Below are 9484 nucleotides of genomic sequence, written 5' to 3' on the forward strand. Positions count from 1 at the left end.
TGCAAGTAAGTTAAGAGGTGTCACATTCACATCACTGTAGACCCATGGAATTGTGACCAAATATCCGATGAATTTCTTAACATATTATATTGGTTTAAACTTGACTTGACAACTCTCTTTTTGGATGAATGCCAAGTGAGAATGTTTAAGGGACATTCAGATTTGTGGAAGATGGATAATGCAGAATAAAAACAGTTGTAGTATGTTCCCTCAACTACATCTATAAGATGGAAATACAACTTGTAGGAAAGTGAAATATTGTGTCAAATCACAGGGACTTTTTCTTTCTTTCTTCTTTTCTTTCTTCCCTTTCTTTCTTTCTTTCTTTCTTTCTTTCTTTCTTTCTTTCTTTCTTTCTTTCTTTCTTTCTTTCTTTCTTTCTTCTTCTTTGTTTATTTTTTTAGGAGGGCACAGCTCACAGTGACCCATGCAGGGATCGAACCAGCAACCTTGGTGCTACCAGCACCATGCTCTAACCAACTAAGCTAACCGGCCACCCCAAAAGTCATAGGGTCTTGTTTCTCATCTCCCCGATGTCATCTGTGCCAAAACCTTGATTGAACTAATAATAATGAACCATATGTTTTATACATCTATCTAGGACCTAAGTTGTATGGGAATGAATTAGCACTGGTTTAACTTGCATATTTGAATCTAACTTTGAATATACGATAGTATGCTGACATAAATGACACTTTGAAGTTCTTTACATAACTTTGAATCAAATCAATCTTTCCATCCATTCATTCAATAACTATTGAGTGCCTACTATCTACTAGATACTCTTCAGGTAACAGGGAAACATTTGTTTTTTTGTTTGTTTGTTTGTTTGTTTGCTTGTATGTTTTTCCCAATTGGAAAAAGAAAGCTAAGTTATGCTGATGGTTTAAGTTGTATGTAATGGAAAAATTGAAGGTTGATTAAATTGACCATACAAATACTATCTAAGCATCTTTGCAATCAGAGCTATGTGTAAATCACAAAGCATAATGTCAGACAGATATTTAATAAACCTATGAGGTATATTCAACATAGAGGACCCACCTGTATTATCTACAACTTAAAGTGGGCTTTTGATAATGTTGTTTGATCAAATTTACTGAACACTCAAATTGCCTTTTCTTTTTTTTTAAGAAAAAAAAAAGCGTTTTGTATATCTGAACTCGATGTTAAAATGATGATTACAAATATTAATATCTATATGGCATACCTTTCATCTTTAGTGCAAATGATATCAAATTAAAGGAATTATTGAACAAAAACAACATATACTTTTAAAATTTAAGAGTACTGGGGTGACAATTGTTAGCAAAGTTACATAGGTTTAAGGTCTACAATTCTGTAACACATGATCTATATATCACTTTGTATGTTCACCACCCAGTCAGTCCTCTTTCAATCACCATATATTTGATCCCCTTTACCCTCATCCAACACACTGTTCTAAGTACCTTACAAATATCAACCAAAGATGCTATGAGTTAGGTACTATTATCCTCATTTTACAGATGATGAAAACAGAGATAGATGTTCATAAAGCTAGTGAGAGGAGATGGCAGGATTATATAGCAGGGAGAAGCAGAATTGTTAGTCCCTATATTGAGAGAGAGAGAGAGAGAGAGAGAGAGAGAGAGAGAGAGAGAGAGAGAGAGAGAAGCAAGTTCCTTGGAAACCAGGAACTGTAAATTTTATAAATCTCCTGAATTATTAACTACATTCGTGACATTTTGATACTTTATTCAAATTTCCCTATACTTAAAAAGTACTCATTTGAAATAAAAACATAAATTTTATTTTTAACCATTCTCTTGAAAGAGATTGCTTTATAGTAATCAATTGTGGATGGCATAGAGTTTTACATATGAGGTCTGACAATTAAGGTTGCAATGATGTTGCTAATCTTTTTTTATATCAAAGGGATTACTCATTACAAATTTGTACTAACTGGAAAAACAGTTAACCAAGTTTACTATTTGGAAAGGCTGCATGAAAAAGTTAGATGAAAACTATCTGAATGTTTCAACAATTCATGGCTCTTGCATCACAACAATGTATCAGCTCACACAGCACTATATGTGAGGGAGTTTTCAGCCAGTAAATAAATAACTGTATTGCAACACCCTCCCTACTTACCTGATCTGGCCTGCAATGACTTTTTTCTTTACCCGAAGATAAAGGACATATTGAAAGGAAGACATCTCAATGACATTCAGTACATCAAGGGTAATATGACGACAGCTCTAATTGCCATTCCAGAAAAAGAGTTCCAAAATTGCTTTGAAGTGTGGACTGGAAACTGACATTGGTGCACAGCTTCCCAACGAGAATACTTCGAAGGTGATCATAGTGATATTCAGCAATGAGGTATGTAACACTTTTTCTAGGATGAGTTTGCGAACTTAATTGTCATACCATATGCTATCTTTCCTAACTAAATGGATACAGTGATTCCTTTGTAATTCTAAAATTTAATGCTTCATTCATTCACAAATAGAAAAATAGCACCTGCTAGTGAAAATGTGGTCACATAGATAATACAGGATAAAAAGCAAAACTAAGGGGCCCAGAAATGGACTCTCATTATTTAGTCTGAAATAAAGTTATTGTTTTCTTGATTTTGTTTCACCAGTTAAAATAGGCAATGCAAACAGGTTGGTTGTGTTTTTGTTCTAAGAAATATTGTTTTAAAATTTTCTTTCTGCAAGCCATTTTCCCCCTACAAAAAATGTTCCATTATTTCTAGAACAGTTTGCTCACTGCTCAACAGGAAAATAATAAGCATGCTCTCTCATATTAAAAATAAAACAACTATATATAACTAGGCTATTTCTATGTAGAAATATACTGGAACAATGTCTGAAGAGTTTAAATAAGTCTACTCATTTAATCTCTACTTCCAGATTTATTTACAAGCTTCCCTAATACCATTCTCACCTTAGTGTGGAAATTTTCTAGGACAAAACCGTTAATTGGCTCTTGTAAGCTTCTCTTGGACAGACTTTGTAGCAGAAGCCACTTACTAGGTTGTGAATACATTACGATCAATCTAAGTTTTATAGTATTACTAATGTTAATAATTTTGCTATTTATGAATTGATGTAGGAAACCTTGACAAAACATCTTTTAAAACCATGCATATTATAGACTCAACTACATATTTGCATATTATTAAGTCATCTGATATTTTCTCAAGACTACAGTAACATAGGACAAATTGAAAATAAGGAAACACACAAACAAAACCTTAGGAATCCTGGAAATTAGGAATTAGGGCACATTTTTGTACAGGACTACAAGTTATTTTTGTTGATAAAAAATATCCTTTTGGTATAACATTTTAAAGGTGTGAAATATGTGAAGCAGCAAAAATATTTTAGAGATTCATATGTAGACATGGAGAATATAAAAATTAGTTGTTATGCTAACTATTAACTGCTACGACAAATGATTCAATTATGTCCACTAACTGAAATATCCATTTGATAATAACTAATCACTTTAGTCTTTCAAAAGGAGCAGGAAGACATATGCCACTTGATTTTTGGAATAGTGAAATAAATATCATAATTAATGGTGAAAAACTGAAGCTCTTTGCTCTATATTCAGGAAACAGACAGGGCTGTCCCATATCACCACTGCTTTTCAATGCAGTATTGGAAGTCTTAGCCAGAGCATTCAGGCAAGAGCAAGAAACAAAAGGCATTTGATATGGGAATGAACAAATTATACTGTCACTTTTTGCAGATGACATGATGCTATATGTAGAAAACCTAAGACCACCAAAAAGCTATTAGACACAATAAATGAATACAGCAAAGTTGCCAGCAACGAAATCAATGTACAAAAACCCATTGCATTTTTATACACTAACAATGAAATCTCAGAAAAACAAACAAACAAAAGAAAACAAACAAAAATATTCCTTTTGCAATTGCAACAAAAAGAATAAAATACTTAGGAATAAACTTAACTAGTGATGTGAAAGACCTATACATTGAAAACTACAAAAACATTTTTAAAAAGAAATTGAAGAAGACAGAAAGAAATGGAAAGAGAGTCCGTGTTCATGCATTGGAAGAATCAACATAGTTAAAATGGCCATATTACCCAAAGTAATATACAGATTTAATGGAATCCCCACCAAAATCCCAATGCATTTTTTAAAGAAATAGAACAAAAAATCATCAGATTTGTATGGAACCACAAAAGACCTCGAACAGCCAAAGCATTCCTAAGAAATAAGAATAATGCTGAAGATATCACACTCCCTGGCTTGAGCTTCTACTATAGAGCAAAAGTAATCAAAACAGTGTGGTATTGTCAGAAAAACAGACACACAGACAGATTAAATAGAATTGAGAACTCTGAAATAAACCCACATAAATATGGGCAGATAATTAACGACAATTTAGCCAAAAACATACAATAGAGAAAAGACAACCTCTTCAATAAATGGTTCTGGGAGAATTGGAAAGCCACATGCAAAAGAATGAAACTAGATTGTTATCTGTCACGATGCACCACAATTAACTCAAAATGGACCAAAGACCACAAAATAAGTTCTGAAACTATAAACTGCACAGAAGGAAGCACAGGTACTAAACTTATGGACCTTGGGTTCAAAGAGGATTTTATGAATTTTACTTCAAAGGCAAGGGAAGTAAAAGCTAAAACAAATGAATAGGACTATAACAAACTAAAAAGCTTCTGCACAGCAAAAGAAAACATTGACAAAATAAAGACGCAACCAACCAAATGGGAGAAGATTTTTGCAAACAATGCCTCTGATAAGGAGCTAATAGCCAAAATATATCAAGAACTTATACAGCTGAATAACAAAAACAACAACAACAAACAATCCAATTTAAAAATGGGCAGAAGATCTGAATAGATATTTCTCCAAAGAGGACATACAGATGGCCAATAGACGTGAAAAGATGCTCAACATCACTAATCATCAGAGAAATGCAAATCAAAGGTACTGTGAGATATCACCCCACACCAGTTAGAATGGCTATCATCAAGACAAATAATAACAATTTTTGGTGAAGACGTGGAGAAAAAGGAGCCCTCATACACTGTTGGTGGGAATGCAGATTAGTGCAGCCACTATGGAAGGCAATGTGGAAGTTTCTCAAAAAATTAAGAATAGAAGTATTATATAACCCAGCAATCTCTCTCCTAGTTATCTACCAAAAAAATCAGAAAACATTTATCCAAAAAGATATATGTGCTTTAGATATTCACTGCAGCTATATTTATGGTGGCTAAGCCATGGTAACAACCAAAGTGTCCTTCGATAGATGATTGGATGAAGAAGATGTGGTATATAAAACTGAAAACAACAAACAGACAAGACAAATGAAGAAACAAAAACTCATAGACACTGACAAAAGTTCAGTGTTTACAAGAGGTTAATGGGGGGAGGGTAGTAGATGAGGGTAAAAGGGATCAAATATATGGTGATGGAAAGAGAACTGACATCTAGGTGGTATGTAGATGATGCATTACAGAATTCTACACCTGAAATCTATGTAATTTTACAAACAATTGTCACCCCAATAAACTTTAATTTAAAAAAAATGAAGTTGCTATAGGGCTCAGGAGCAGATTTGAGCTGATAGTGGAAAGAATCACTGGAGTTGAAAATAAATAAATAGAGACAATCCATACTGATATATATATATATATATATATATATATATATATATATATATATATATATATATATATATTCAGAGCGTAAAGACTTGGGGCAACACAGTCCCTAACTCACAATGGGATTCTTACGGTCAGAAGAGTGACATAAAGAAGCAGAGAAAATATTTTAGGAAATAGTGACCAAAACATTTCCAAATTTGATGAGAAATATTAATGTACACATCCAAGAAACTCAATTGAATCAACATACGTAAATGTAAACAGACTCCTGCCTAGAGATATGTAGACAAGGTGGAAAGACAAAGTCACAGAGAAACTTTTAAACAGCAAGAGATAATCAGCTTAACAATAGAACCAAAGTGAGGTTAACATCTTACTTCTAATCAGGATCAATGAGGGCCAGGAGGCAGTGGGTTGGCCTACTCAATGTGTGGGAAGGAAAAAAAAAAAGTCTGTTAAGCATTCTATATCCAGAAAATTTTTTTTTAAAAAAATGATGGGACAAAATAGATACTAATACATATGCAAAGATTGAAAGAATTTCTACCATTTATATCTGCCTTGCAAAAAAAATACTAAAGTAGATCATCAAAATGGCAGCATGAGGTGAGCCTCTGGAAATCTTTCCTGGAATTTACAACAAGTCGAACAACTATAACTCTACAAAGGACTCCTTGCACAATAGACAGGCAAGAAGAATCTCACTACTAAATTCATCTAAAGGTGGGAAAATTGTGCGAACAGGGGAGGAGGGAAGGGAGAACTGCTGAGACAGGGACACAAGGGCGAAGGACGCAGACCTACCTCAGTGCTTCCACCTCGCTGCATCCCAGAACTACTGCAGCTGCAGGAGAGGGAAGAACTCGGACTGAAAGAGCTCCGTTTATGGCCCACAGGGCTGAGGGGACAGCATATAACACGGCTGAACCTAACATTCACAGCAGAGAACTCGGAGCAAAGACTGAGGGAACAAGGCTGAAAATGGTGGTTTAAGCTCTCACTGCCACAGAGACCAGAAGACTTAGGCAGTGAGACTAGCCGCCCCATTCCTACCATCCCAGAGCTTGCCCTGCCCACAACTGCCCAGTGCTAGAAACAGAACAGTAGCAGTGTCAGATCAAACAACACAATATTTGCAGTTTTGAGAACTGTGGTCCGCAGACACAGATTCACAGCCCAACTAGCTCCAGCAAAGGGGAGGGAGCTGTGGAAGGAGGACCATCTGTGGAGGTGGTCACTGCCATTGCTCTCGGCTAATTCTAACAACTAACCCCGCTCTGTCCCCACCTATCCTGGCAGATCCTGGCAAGAGAAAACAGAACTGCTGAAAGACATGGGCTCTGAATCAGGTGCAGGAAGAGCTCTGGAACTTCAAAAGCTCTCCGCATCCCCACAGGGATGCAGTACCCTATGACCCAGGCCAAATGTTAACAGAGGAGAAGCGTGCCTTCCAGGGAATCCCCGCATTGTGTGAGAGGATGGAATAGTGCAGAGAAAACAAAACACTACAGTATAAGACAAAAAAAGGCTGCAGTCGGAGAGAAACTAAACATTCCACACACACGTACTAGAAAACAAAAGAAAGACCTCTTCCTATCAACCTGTTGCAGAACCCATCCCTGTAGATGTCTAGGAAGAGAAACAATAAATCATTAATTGCTATGAAAAACCAAGCAACAAGACAGCTCAGAAAGAAAGTGACAAGTCTCCAGAAAAGGAACTTAAAGATATGGAAATATGTGACTTAAATGACAGAGAATTCAAGATTGCAGTTCTGAAAAAAATCAACAAGATGCAAGAAAACACAGAAAGGCAGTTTAGTTAACTCAGAAACACAATCAAAGTACAACATGAACATTTTACCAAAGAGATTGAAATTATAAAAAAGAATCAAATAGAAATTCTGAGGATTAAGAATTCAATAGAAGAGGGGGTTCTGGAAAAATGGCGGCATGCGGTGAGCCTCTGTAAAGCTCCCCTGGAATTTACAACGAATCCAACAACAAAAACTCGACAAAGGATTCCCTGCAGAGCAGACAGGCAAGACAAAGAGGCCCACCACTGAAATCACCTACAGGTGGGAGATTCACGCGAGCGGGGTTAGGAGGAAAGGGAGAAGTGCAGAGAAAGAACCGCGCAGGCACAGGATGCAGAACTAGCTCTGTGCTCCTAGCTCGATGATTCCCGGAACTACCGCAGCTGTGGGAGAGGGAAGAACTCGGATTGCTAGGGCTCCGCTTATGGCCCACAGGGCTGAGGGGGCAGCATAAAATATGGCTGAATGCAACGCTCACGGCAGAGACCTCGGAGAAAAGCCTGAGGGAAGAAGGCTGAAAACGGTGGTTTAAGCCCTCACTGCCAAGCAGAGAACAGAAGCCTTAGACACTGAGACTAGCCTCCCCCTCCATACCCTCCCAGAGCTCGCCCCGCACCCACCTGCCCGGCGCTAGAAACGGAACAGTAGCAGTGTCAGATCAAAAGAATAGAATATTTGCTGTTCTGAGAACTGTGGACCGCAGACAAAGATTCGCAGGTCAACTAGTTCCGGCAAAGGGGAGGGACCATGGAAGCAGGACCGGATGTGGTGGTGGTCGCCACCATTGCTCTGGGCCACCTCTCACAACTCACCCCGCCCCTGACCCCACCTATCAGGGCACATCCCTGCAGGAGTAAACAGAACTGCTGAAACATACAGGCTCTGAATCTGGAGCTGGAAGAACTTTGGAACATCAAAAGCTCTCCGCATACCCACCGGGACACTGCGCCCTGTGACCTAGACGAACTATTAACAGAAGAAAAGCCTGTCTACCAGGAAATCCCCCCATTCTGTGAGAAGCTGGAATAGTGCAGAGAAAACATAGCACTACTGTGTGAGCGAAGAAACATAAGCTACAGTTGGAGAAAATATAAAACATTCTACCAACAAGGACTGGAAAACAAAAGAAAGACCGCTTCCTATCAACCTGTTCAGAAGCCACTCCTGTAGATGTCTAGGAAGACAAATAGTAAACCAGTAATCACCATGAATAACCAAGGCAACAAGACAGCTCAGAAAGAAAGTGAAAAATCTGCAGAAAAGGCACTCAAAGCTACAGAAATATGTGACTTAAATGACAGAGAATTCAAGATTGCAGTTCTGAAAAAAACTTAGCGAGATACAAGAAAACACAGATAGGCAGTTAAATGAACTCAGAAACACAATCAAAGAACAGCATGAGCATTTTACGAAAGAGATTGAAATTATAAAAAAGAACCAAATAGAATTTCTGGAGATTAAGAACTCAATAGAAGAAATTAAGAATGAAATAACCAGCTTAGGTAGTAGAGTTGACCAGATGGAGGAAAGAATCAGTGACATCGAAGATAGAAACCTGGAAATGACACGGATGGAAGAAGAAAGAGACTTGAGACTTAAAAGAAATGAAAGAACTTTCTGACTCCATCAGAAAGAGCAATATAAGAATAATGGGCATACCAGAAGGAGAAGAAAGAGAGAAGGGAACAGAGAATATATTCAAACAAATTGTCGATGAGAACTTCCCAAATTTGTGGACAGAACTGGACCCTCGAATCCAAGAAGCAAATAGAACACCTAGTTACCTCAATCCCAACAGGCCTTCTCCAAGGCACATTGTATTGAAGCTGTCTAAAATCAACGACAAAGAAAGAATCCTCAAGGCAGCCAGGGAAAAGAAGACGGTAACTTACAAAGGAAAGCCCATTAGATTATCATCAGATTTTTCAGCAGAAACTCTACAAGCCAGGAGGGAGTGGAACCAAATATTCAAACTATTGAAAGAGAGAAATCATGAGCCAAGAATAA

At 37.3% G+C, this 9484-nt stretch overlaps 1 non-coding gene across 1 annotated transcript; it reads right to left on the minus strand.

Moving 5' to 3' along the window:
• Window positions 1-421: 421 nt before the first annotated feature.
• On the minus strand, window positions 422-495 carry TRNAT-GGU (transfer RNA threonine (anticodon GGU)). Its single transcript has one exon. It is a non-coding gene; the product is annotated as a tRNA-Thr (tRNA).
• Between the last annotated feature and the right edge of the window lie 8989 nt (window positions 496-9484).

Source organism: Rhinolophus sinicus, chromosome X (genome assembly GCF_036562045.2).
Source record: "Rhinolophus sinicus isolate RSC01 chromosome X, ASM3656204v1, whole genome shotgun sequence".
NCBI lineage: Eukaryota > Metazoa > Chordata > Mammalia > Chiroptera > Rhinolophidae > Rhinolophus > Rhinolophus sinicus.